Source organism: Mus musculus, chromosome 11 (genome assembly GCF_000001635.26).
Source record: "Mus musculus strain C57BL/6J chromosome 11, GRCm38.p6 C57BL/6J".
NCBI lineage: Eukaryota > Metazoa > Chordata > Mammalia > Rodentia > Muridae > Mus > Mus musculus.
In genome coordinates, this window is record NC_000077.6 from 110,331,741 (window position 1) to 110,340,251 (window position 8,511).

The 8,511-nt window shown below is 41.8% G+C and overlaps 1 protein-coding gene and 1 long non-coding RNA gene across 4 annotated transcripts in view; one reads left to right on the forward strand and one right to left on the reverse strand.

Annotated features, from left to right (window-relative positions):
• Abca5 (ATP-binding cassette, sub-family A (ABC1), member 5) overlaps nucleotides 1–5,983 on the reverse strand; it is a 68,355-nt gene extending 62,372 nt beyond the window's left edge. Inside the window, exon 1 of one of the 3 annotated variants that reach the window (XR_001779961.1) lies at nucleotides 5,745–5,983. The gene's annotated coding sequence lies outside the window, so the exon portion shown is untranslated. The remainder of the gene's footprint in view (nucleotides 1–5,744) is intronic. The other 2 variants (XM_006533065.4, NM_147219.2) reach the window with 2 other exon arrangements.
• Nucleotides 5,984–6,097: 114 nt separating this feature from the next.
• Nucleotides 6,098–8,265, forward strand: Gm39445. The gene is made up of 3 exons (XR_880289.1): nucleotides 6,098–6,544; nucleotides 7,048–7,119; nucleotides 8,165–8,265. It is a non-coding gene; the product is annotated as a predicted gene, 39445 (long non-coding RNA).
• Nucleotides 8,266–8,511: the final 246 nt, after the last annotated feature.

The following is an 8,511-nucleotide window of genomic DNA, read 5'->3' on the forward strand; positions in this document are numbered from 1 at the left end:
TTGACATGAACCTACACAACGGAGGCCACTGATCTGAGGCCTCTCCAAACAAAGACAATCTGCTCCAGGTTCTGACCACGTCCACTTCAATCTTAAAAAGCAAAGAACTTCTTAGAAGCAGTTTGTCTTCTCCAGAGTAAATGTTCACTATTAAAAATTAACTTTTTATGTGCAGAGAACAGTGGTTGGACTAGAACTTCTAAAATTAACAATGAAATGACAACTTTTACTTTGTCACTGATATGTAACCATAACATATTATAAAGGTATAGAAAGGAACTAGAAACAGCACAACAAAAGCAAGCAAGAGTACACTGATAATCATCTTTGGGCCAAAATACTACTAATAAAAAGACAAAGAAAAATAAAAAGAACAAACACATTTATGCAAAGGTAATTTGCTACAAAACAAACAGAAACATCAACCAACTCAGCATGAACGTTCCCATGCTGTCTGCCAAAACACGACTTACTGAATACCACTGCATTATTAATTCAAATTGAATGTTTAACACTTCAGTTTTAGACAGCAAATCCTCCACAGAATAAATCTATTCATATTATTACTTCTTTGAACTTTTGCCCGAATTCAAATTTGAGTCTCTTGTCTGAAGTTCACCAGCCTAGCTATTCACTTCACAGCTGGTGAGAACTTTTTAAAACAAAAATGAATCCAGAGTGAGTATGTGGACCCTGTCTTTAATCCCAGCAGAGGCAGGCGGGCGGGCGGGCGGTTGTCTGAGTTGGAGACAAGCCTGAACTACACAGTGAGTTCCAGGTCAGCCAATAATAGTAATAAATAACTAATAAAAAAAAAAACCCTAAATCAAATTTCCCACCCATCCATCTCCACAACAAATATATCCTTAATTCCATTCCCTCCCTACAACTACCCCTTGAGTTGCATTTATTATATTTTCTTCTAGCACTATGGAACTTTTAATCAGGAGACCAGAGGCTGAAAAGTGATAGGAACTAAATTTACCTTAAAGACAACATCTATGACAATGTCACTTTTCTGCCATTGGGTTTTCTCCTAATGGGAAATTCTTTCATTCATACATACATACATATGTGTGTGTATGTGTTATATATTAAGATCTGTTTTATGTATATGAGTATGCTATCTTCATGTACACCAAAAGAGAGAACTGGATCCCATCACAGATGCTTGTGAGCCTCTGTGTGGTTGCTAGGAACTGAACTCAAGACCTCTGGAAGAACAGCCAGTGCTCTTAACAGCTGAGCCAATGCTCCAGCCCCTAATAGGAAGTTCTTATTATGCTCAATTATTATGTTTTTTTTTTCTTCCTTGGGGTAATGCTTCCCATAATTATTTTCTTCAACAAAAAGCATCTTAACCAACACAACAGAGGCAACAAAATCAGCAAATATAGCTGTTTCTAGTATAGTGAAGCAGTGGTATAGTACAGTGCCTAAGAATGTGACCTCTATAATCAAACCACCGAGCACAAATTCTGCCTCTGTCATTTCACAGCTATGAGATGTTAGAAAAGTTATTCAACTGTTTTGCCTCCATTTGCCATCGGTAAAACAATTACAGTGCCTACTTGGGGTCCCTAAAATGACTAAATGAATTGGTACATGGAAAACTGAAATCCTGGAACAAGGCAAGCGGTTAATTATAGATGTTGATCAATACTACATACAAAAGTAGTAGAGCCAATAAATGAATGATAAACAATATCACATTACCGGAAGAACTATAGGGTAAATTAAAAAAAACTAATGGAAATGAAGTTAGCAGAAACAGTGCGCTATAGAGAACCTCTATAAACAGTGTCACCGGCCACTAAAGACAAACTGGTAAACCAGAAGTAAATAAAACTAAATCATGAGATTCCACCAGAACGGAAGAGGATGACGAGAAAGAACAAAGAGAAGAAAACAACGAAGTGCGAAGTCCCTTACAGATGAACACACAGAAATCACTGTGATGACTGGTCGTGACTCCATAGCTTTATTAGTGAAGGGCAGGTCTAACAGCGTGGAAGATATTACATTCCAATATTTTTGAGCTTCTATCCATTCAAGTTAGTAAAGCATGACAGAGGTGACAAGGACACTAACAAAGTGTCAAAAGAAAATCTAAAAGCCTACTAAAGTAACCTTTCTTGCCTAATATAGAAGTAATCGAGTTAAAAAAGAAAAAAAAGCATTGAATTATTTCACAAGCCAAATACCAGAAAATGAGAAGAAATGTGAAAACGTTATTTACTACGTGTGTCTCATATTTAGTTGCTCTGTGAGAATGTCTGTGTGTCCACGTGCTGGGAGCTGGCTCTCCCCTTCCCCGTGTGGGCTTAAGGGACTGAACTCAAGAGCTGTAGGCTTGGTCGCCAAGTACTACTGAGCCATCTCATCGGACTGCGAATGTTTGCTAACTGAGAAATCTGAAAGTTACAAGGTATCTTTTTAAATGTAAGATTATCCCATCGTTTTATTAATTGCCTTTGTTTAAAAATGTGCTTTTAAGAGATTCTTCATTTAAAAAAAAATCTCTACCTTATCTAAATTACCACTACCTCTGTAGAGCATTTTTGGCAACAATGTATCAAATATTTTGGAATAAACAATGCCATTTTATTTTGTAAGAGGAAAATTCACCTGGAAACTAAAATGTATTATGTAGAGCCCATTTTGAAATCCATGTTTCACTTCTATGAGGTATGAAGTAATATCATATTATATTTTTTAAAAAGCTGAGCAATCTTTACATTCAGAGCTCTTTACTGATCTGATATGGTCAATGATCTTCTTAGCACGTTTGAGATTCTTGCAAAGGCTCTCAACTGAAAATATGTTCTGCGTTTCCAAAAGATGACTGAGGTCATTTCTGGCCAACTCAAGCAAAGCTAATTACCACTGCTTTATTCCCCTTTATTCTAAGAACATCTAACTGTAATTAGTGAACACAGTGTATTATCATTTTTATGTCTTCATGTTGACCCTAACCGGTAAGATCCTTAATGAAAACTAAGTGCCTTATTTCTGTTTGTTTCTCTGACACCACCAATGGTAATTATCTTAATACAGTTTCCTTTCTCAAGCCTCTTTCTGAGAGTCCTTACAGATTAAGAGTCTGAAAGCTAAGATGGAAGAGGTAGTGGTGTCCATATCCGGCCCACGCCTTGCTCTACATCTTCCGCGAGTTAGCAACGTGTGGGGGTGGGATGGGGGAGGGAGAATGAGTCCAGGTTTCACTGTGAAGCTCCTGATGGCTGCCAACTCCCAGATATCCACCCTCCTAGCAAATATCCACATGTTTTTAAGTGTTGGGGGGAAAAAAAACAAATAGCAATAACTATGACAGGTGAAAATATAAAGTTCAAACCTCGGGTCTCCTTACATCGTATGACGTTGTGTTGGAACACACCCGTGCTGCTTCATACCTGTGTTGTCTGGGACCACTTGGTGCTATGAGGGCAAATTTAAGCAGAGACAGAATCTACTCAGTCTTCAAAGCCTAGGTGACTTACTTCCTTACTCTTCATCCAAAAAGATTCACTAACTCCTTTCATCAGTTGTAGGAGAGGGACACAAGTGGAAACGCTAGGTCACTTTTCTAACACGTTCTAAAGAATGTCTGCGCGAACCAGAAAAAAAAAAAAAAAAAGGATCCTCCTATCACTAACTTAATGTAAATCAAATTAAATGTAATAGTGTAATTCCAGTTGAGGGAAAGAGTTAGGAAAGAATTTCTAAGCAGAGAGAAAACTATGGAGATGCTGAATTCCCAAAAGACAAGATCTATGTAAAATGAAGAAGAGAGCTATCCACAACCCGGTGGAGGCAGATGCCACCCTGGAATGTGGCAGAGCACGGGTGTACGCCCTGGGCAGCAATGTACAGACGAAACTGACAACAGAGTGTGGAATGCCTTGTATGCGATATGGAACACCCCAAGTGGCACCCCACTCCTCCTCTGTACCTCTACACCCAAGGGAGATGCTTCACACTTTAGAAGTCCACTGACTGCCTCAATCCTCAAAACCCCTCCATCTCCATCTCCACCATCACCTACAAACTGCAATCTGGATTCCTACTTCAGTGAGAAAACAGAAACAATCCAAAGAAACGGCTCCACCACTCCAACCACTCGCTGACATCTGGGCCTCCAATAATTTACATGTTAAACAACGTGCATGGCTGCCATTCCCCCGAGAACTCTAAACCACAGAAACGTAAATGCCATCCAGTTTAACTATACTTTTAAATTAAGATTTAATTTTTTGAAAAGAGCTGCTAATCTGTCTAGCAATGCACTGAAAGAGAAACCTATCCAGCTATTTTACTGGCTTCATAATGGGTATAATAAACCTTTAAATTTAACAGAAGGCATCATAAACGCTTTCTTCGCTGATCTTTTAAAATTTACCAAAAGTAGTGACATAAAGCAAGATACTAATGCCAGTAAAGTTTGACCTAAGTTTTATGACAGAACGCCTTGCTGGAGGAAAACGATGTAACAGTACCCATATGGCAAGTCAGCTAATAGTTTTCTTTATATATAATGTTTATAAAAGTATAAAGTTTGCACTGTATAAAAGTTTTAAGTTTGCACTTAAAACTATTTCCAGTGTAATCTACACACTAATGAGGACTACAATTTATATTAGTATGAGTTGCTTTTATATAATTACTCTTTCAATTAAACTCAATGGCAGACATTACATACTATATTCATCTAGGAACTTTAGGAACAAAATGATTACCTGGCATGTAACGAACATATTAATAAATTTATGCAAAATTTAAGAGTTCCCTATGTTTAATAGAATTTGAAGTTTTGCATTATCAAGGACACATCTGCCTAAATGACCCACATTCAAAGATCACTGTCTCTTAAATCTGCTTTCAGGATAAACACACACAAAGTGTTCTCATAATGTTCTTATCTATTGAGTCTTCTCTGACGAGACATAAAAATGCTCTCTGGGCAAACATAAAATAGAGTGAGGAAAGCACCAGGATTAGAGAGTCTGGAATCTCAGAGGGAGAATCTCAGTACCTCATTTTTTTCCCCAGCTGGGACCTTAATAAAGTTATTTAACCTCTTTAAGACCCATATTTCCCACACAGAGTACCATCTCCAACCTCAGAGCAGCTGTCAAGATGAAGTAATACTGACCCTGGCTCTGAGCCAGGATCTAACCTCATCTGGGGCTCCAGAATGTCCTTAATTTTTGTCCTCAGACTTGATTCTTTGAAAACGTAAAGCGAAGCTTTTAGAGAGCTGGGGCGAAAATCCTCAACTCCGACTGCCCCAGAGGCCGCTGTCCCCCATGGACCTCGCTTTCTCCTCCTCCCTGAAACCTTTCCGCGCCTGGGAATCTTCGTTAGCTATGTTTGGGGAATTCAGATTATTTTCAACCCCAAAACCGTGTCACGAGCTCTGCGGCTTTTCCTCTCACCCCGAGTCCTCTGGTCACACATGATCCGCTACCCGATCTGCGCCCCAAGTAGGGCGATGCTCCTGAGCCCTCAGGGGGAAAACTGACTTCGGTTTGGTTTGGGCTTTTATTTAATTTCGGTTTGTCCTTTCTTTTCCTTCTGCCTCTCTAGAAGTTCTGAGGATGTCGCTAGCCCAGGGATCCCTGTCAGCGCCCGCCACCCGCCAGCATCCTCCGGCTCCCCGCGGCCCGCCACACCCTCCCCTCTCCTCATTCCCTAGCTGCTCGGCCATCTCCACGGTCCATGCCCCGTCCCCGCCGCCGCGTCACCTCTCTCCGCAGACACGAATGGCGAGCGACCTCGAGCGCCGCGGGCCTCGGCGTCTCCTCACCCCGGCGTCGCAGCCGCAGCGCTGTCAGGCCCAAGCCGCGAGCTTACCTGCGGCGACCGCGACCGCGGTAAGTGACGGAGCTCGGAAATTCTGCGCGGAGACGCGGTCCGCGAGGCCGAGCGCGCGCGTGCCCGCCGCCCCGCTACGCCGAGAGAGCCGCGCGCGCCGCCGGAGACACGCCCCCTGCCCGCCCCTGAATGCACCTGAGGGCGGGGCGTGCGTAATGCGCGTGCTCCTGGAGCTCGAGACGGGAGCGCGCTTGGGGGCGGGGCTACTGGGGGCGGGGCTCCGGCGGAGGTGAGCGCGGCGAACGAGTCGCAGAGTACTTGGTTGGACCTGCCGACTCTAGCTCAGGTGCTCAGAACCTCCTGGGGAGCTCGCCGCACCCTCCACCGAGGCTCGATGGGTTTGAGGAGACTTCTGTCGCCTCAAGAAGGACGGCCTTGGTTCTCCACCCTCCCATCTGCCTCTGTTCCCTTGTATTTAAAGAGTTGATAAAAGTCTGACACTCCTCCCTCTTGCTGCAGCGTCCTCCCTCCTCGTTTCTGTAAAGACTGCCTTCTCCTCTCCAACCTCAGACTACCACCTTGAACATCCTACCGGTTCCTTCAAACATCCTCCGAAAATCTGCAAGTGTTGACTTCTGGCAAAGACTATATACCACGCTTAATTTTTACTTAAAATGCAAACTGATGTTTGGAATGTCGTTACCCAAAGTGATCGAAACAAGGGCCAAAGGTATTGCAAAGTAAAGTTCACAATACCAAAATTACACATCCCTGAGGAAGACTGATCCTTTCTTATCCAGAAGCCACAAACTGCCAATTCATAACACACACACACACACACACACACACACACTATTCATGCTGGAATTTTTGCTGGCTTGATACTGAATGTGTCTGGTGTGTGCAGTCCCCAGTGCTATGTGTTACAGTTACTTTCGAAAACATCTTCAGCTCTGTGAATGTGAACATTCATACATATTTTGTGTATGTGTGTGTAGTTCTCAAATTGAAAACTAAGTCTATAGAATGTGTTCTGCTTTATTATAGATGTGGACGTTTTGCCTGCATGTGTGTGTACACTATCATAGAGCCTGACACAATGATATCTTTCCTCTCAAACACCCCACTTGGCACCATAGTATCCCTTTCACTGTCTTACATGCTAATCTCTTCAGCTACATCATATGTAGCCTGAAGTTAAGAACTTTTTCTTATACCAATTTAAATTTTCAGGTCTTGCGAATCATAAACTATGGTAAATACTGCTAATAATACTACTGATGAGAGAAAACACCTACAAGAAAGGTATGTAAATATTTTTATCTTCACAAAAAATACCTACTCACTTAACAAAATTGCACCCATAGAAACAGAAAATATTAAAATTCTATTATAGGAGTGGACTTGTAGTTCAGTGATAGTCTGCTTGCCTAGATTGTACAAGGTCCTGGCTTTAAACCCCAGCAACACACACACACACATACGACTTATAAAATGGACAACAAGATTATAGGCTTGTAAGAATAACATAGAACACAGAGAAAAATATTTTAAATAAAAAAATTACTACAAATTAATGTGTAGGTTGTGACATATTTTACTGCCTCTACGCAAACTATTTATCAGACTATTTATATCTTGTAATCAGGCTGGTCACACGATGTCTGCCTAAATGTCCACAACTACCAGGTTTTAATAGTAAAACAGCGGCCAGAGAGAATGATGCTTCCTTCCACCCTTCTGTATCTAGGAAATAGAAACAAGCAATAAGCACATCTTGGTTGTCATGGTGGCAACTGAAATCCCCACACCTCATTAATAGACCTTATAGACAAATGAACCATGTGGGAGTTCCTAGATCATAGGAGTTGCAGCTTGAGACTTAAGAAGCTCGGTGGCTATGGGAAATTAACAGTGGGCCACAGTTCTCACCAATATTTAACATGGAGTAAGAGGCCAAATCTTGCCACATAGAGTATTAACTTACAACCTGATGAACAATGGCTACGTGTGGCCGTGCTTTTGCTTGCCAGACATCAAAGACTTGTTTAAATGGATTTTTCTAGACCATTTTGCTAAAATTAAGATGACTAAATCATTTGGGGTGGGGCAGCAAATGAAAAATGGCCTCCGTGGGATTGTATATTTGAATGTTTGGTTCACAACTGGAGGAACCGTTTGGGGAAGGATTGGGAGGTGGGCCTTCTTGAAGGACATTTGTCAGTGGGACAGGCTTTGAGGTTTCAAAAGCCCACAATAGGCTCAGTGTTCTCTCTCTCTCTCTCTCTCTCTCTCTCTCTCTCTCTCTCTCTCTCTCTCTCTCTCTCCCTGCCTGTAACTGGAAGATCAGATGAGAGCTCTCAGCGACTGCTCCAGTGCCATGCCTGGCTGCCTGCTGCCATAGATCCACCAGGATGCTCAAGGGCTAACCTTCCAAAACTGCAAGCAAGACGCCAATTACATGCTTCCTTTTCCAAGTTACCTTTTCCAAGGTGTCTCCTCACAGCAAGAGAACAATAACTAAGTCATTACTGTAACAGCTTTGTGTCTGATACGTATAGTATAGTATAGTATAGTATAGTGTAGTGTAGTGTAGTATAGTAGTATAGTATAGTAGTTCACATTATTATTTTATTTTATTTTTTTGGTTTTTCGAGACAGGGTTTCTCTGTGTAGCCCTGGCTGTCCTGGAACTCA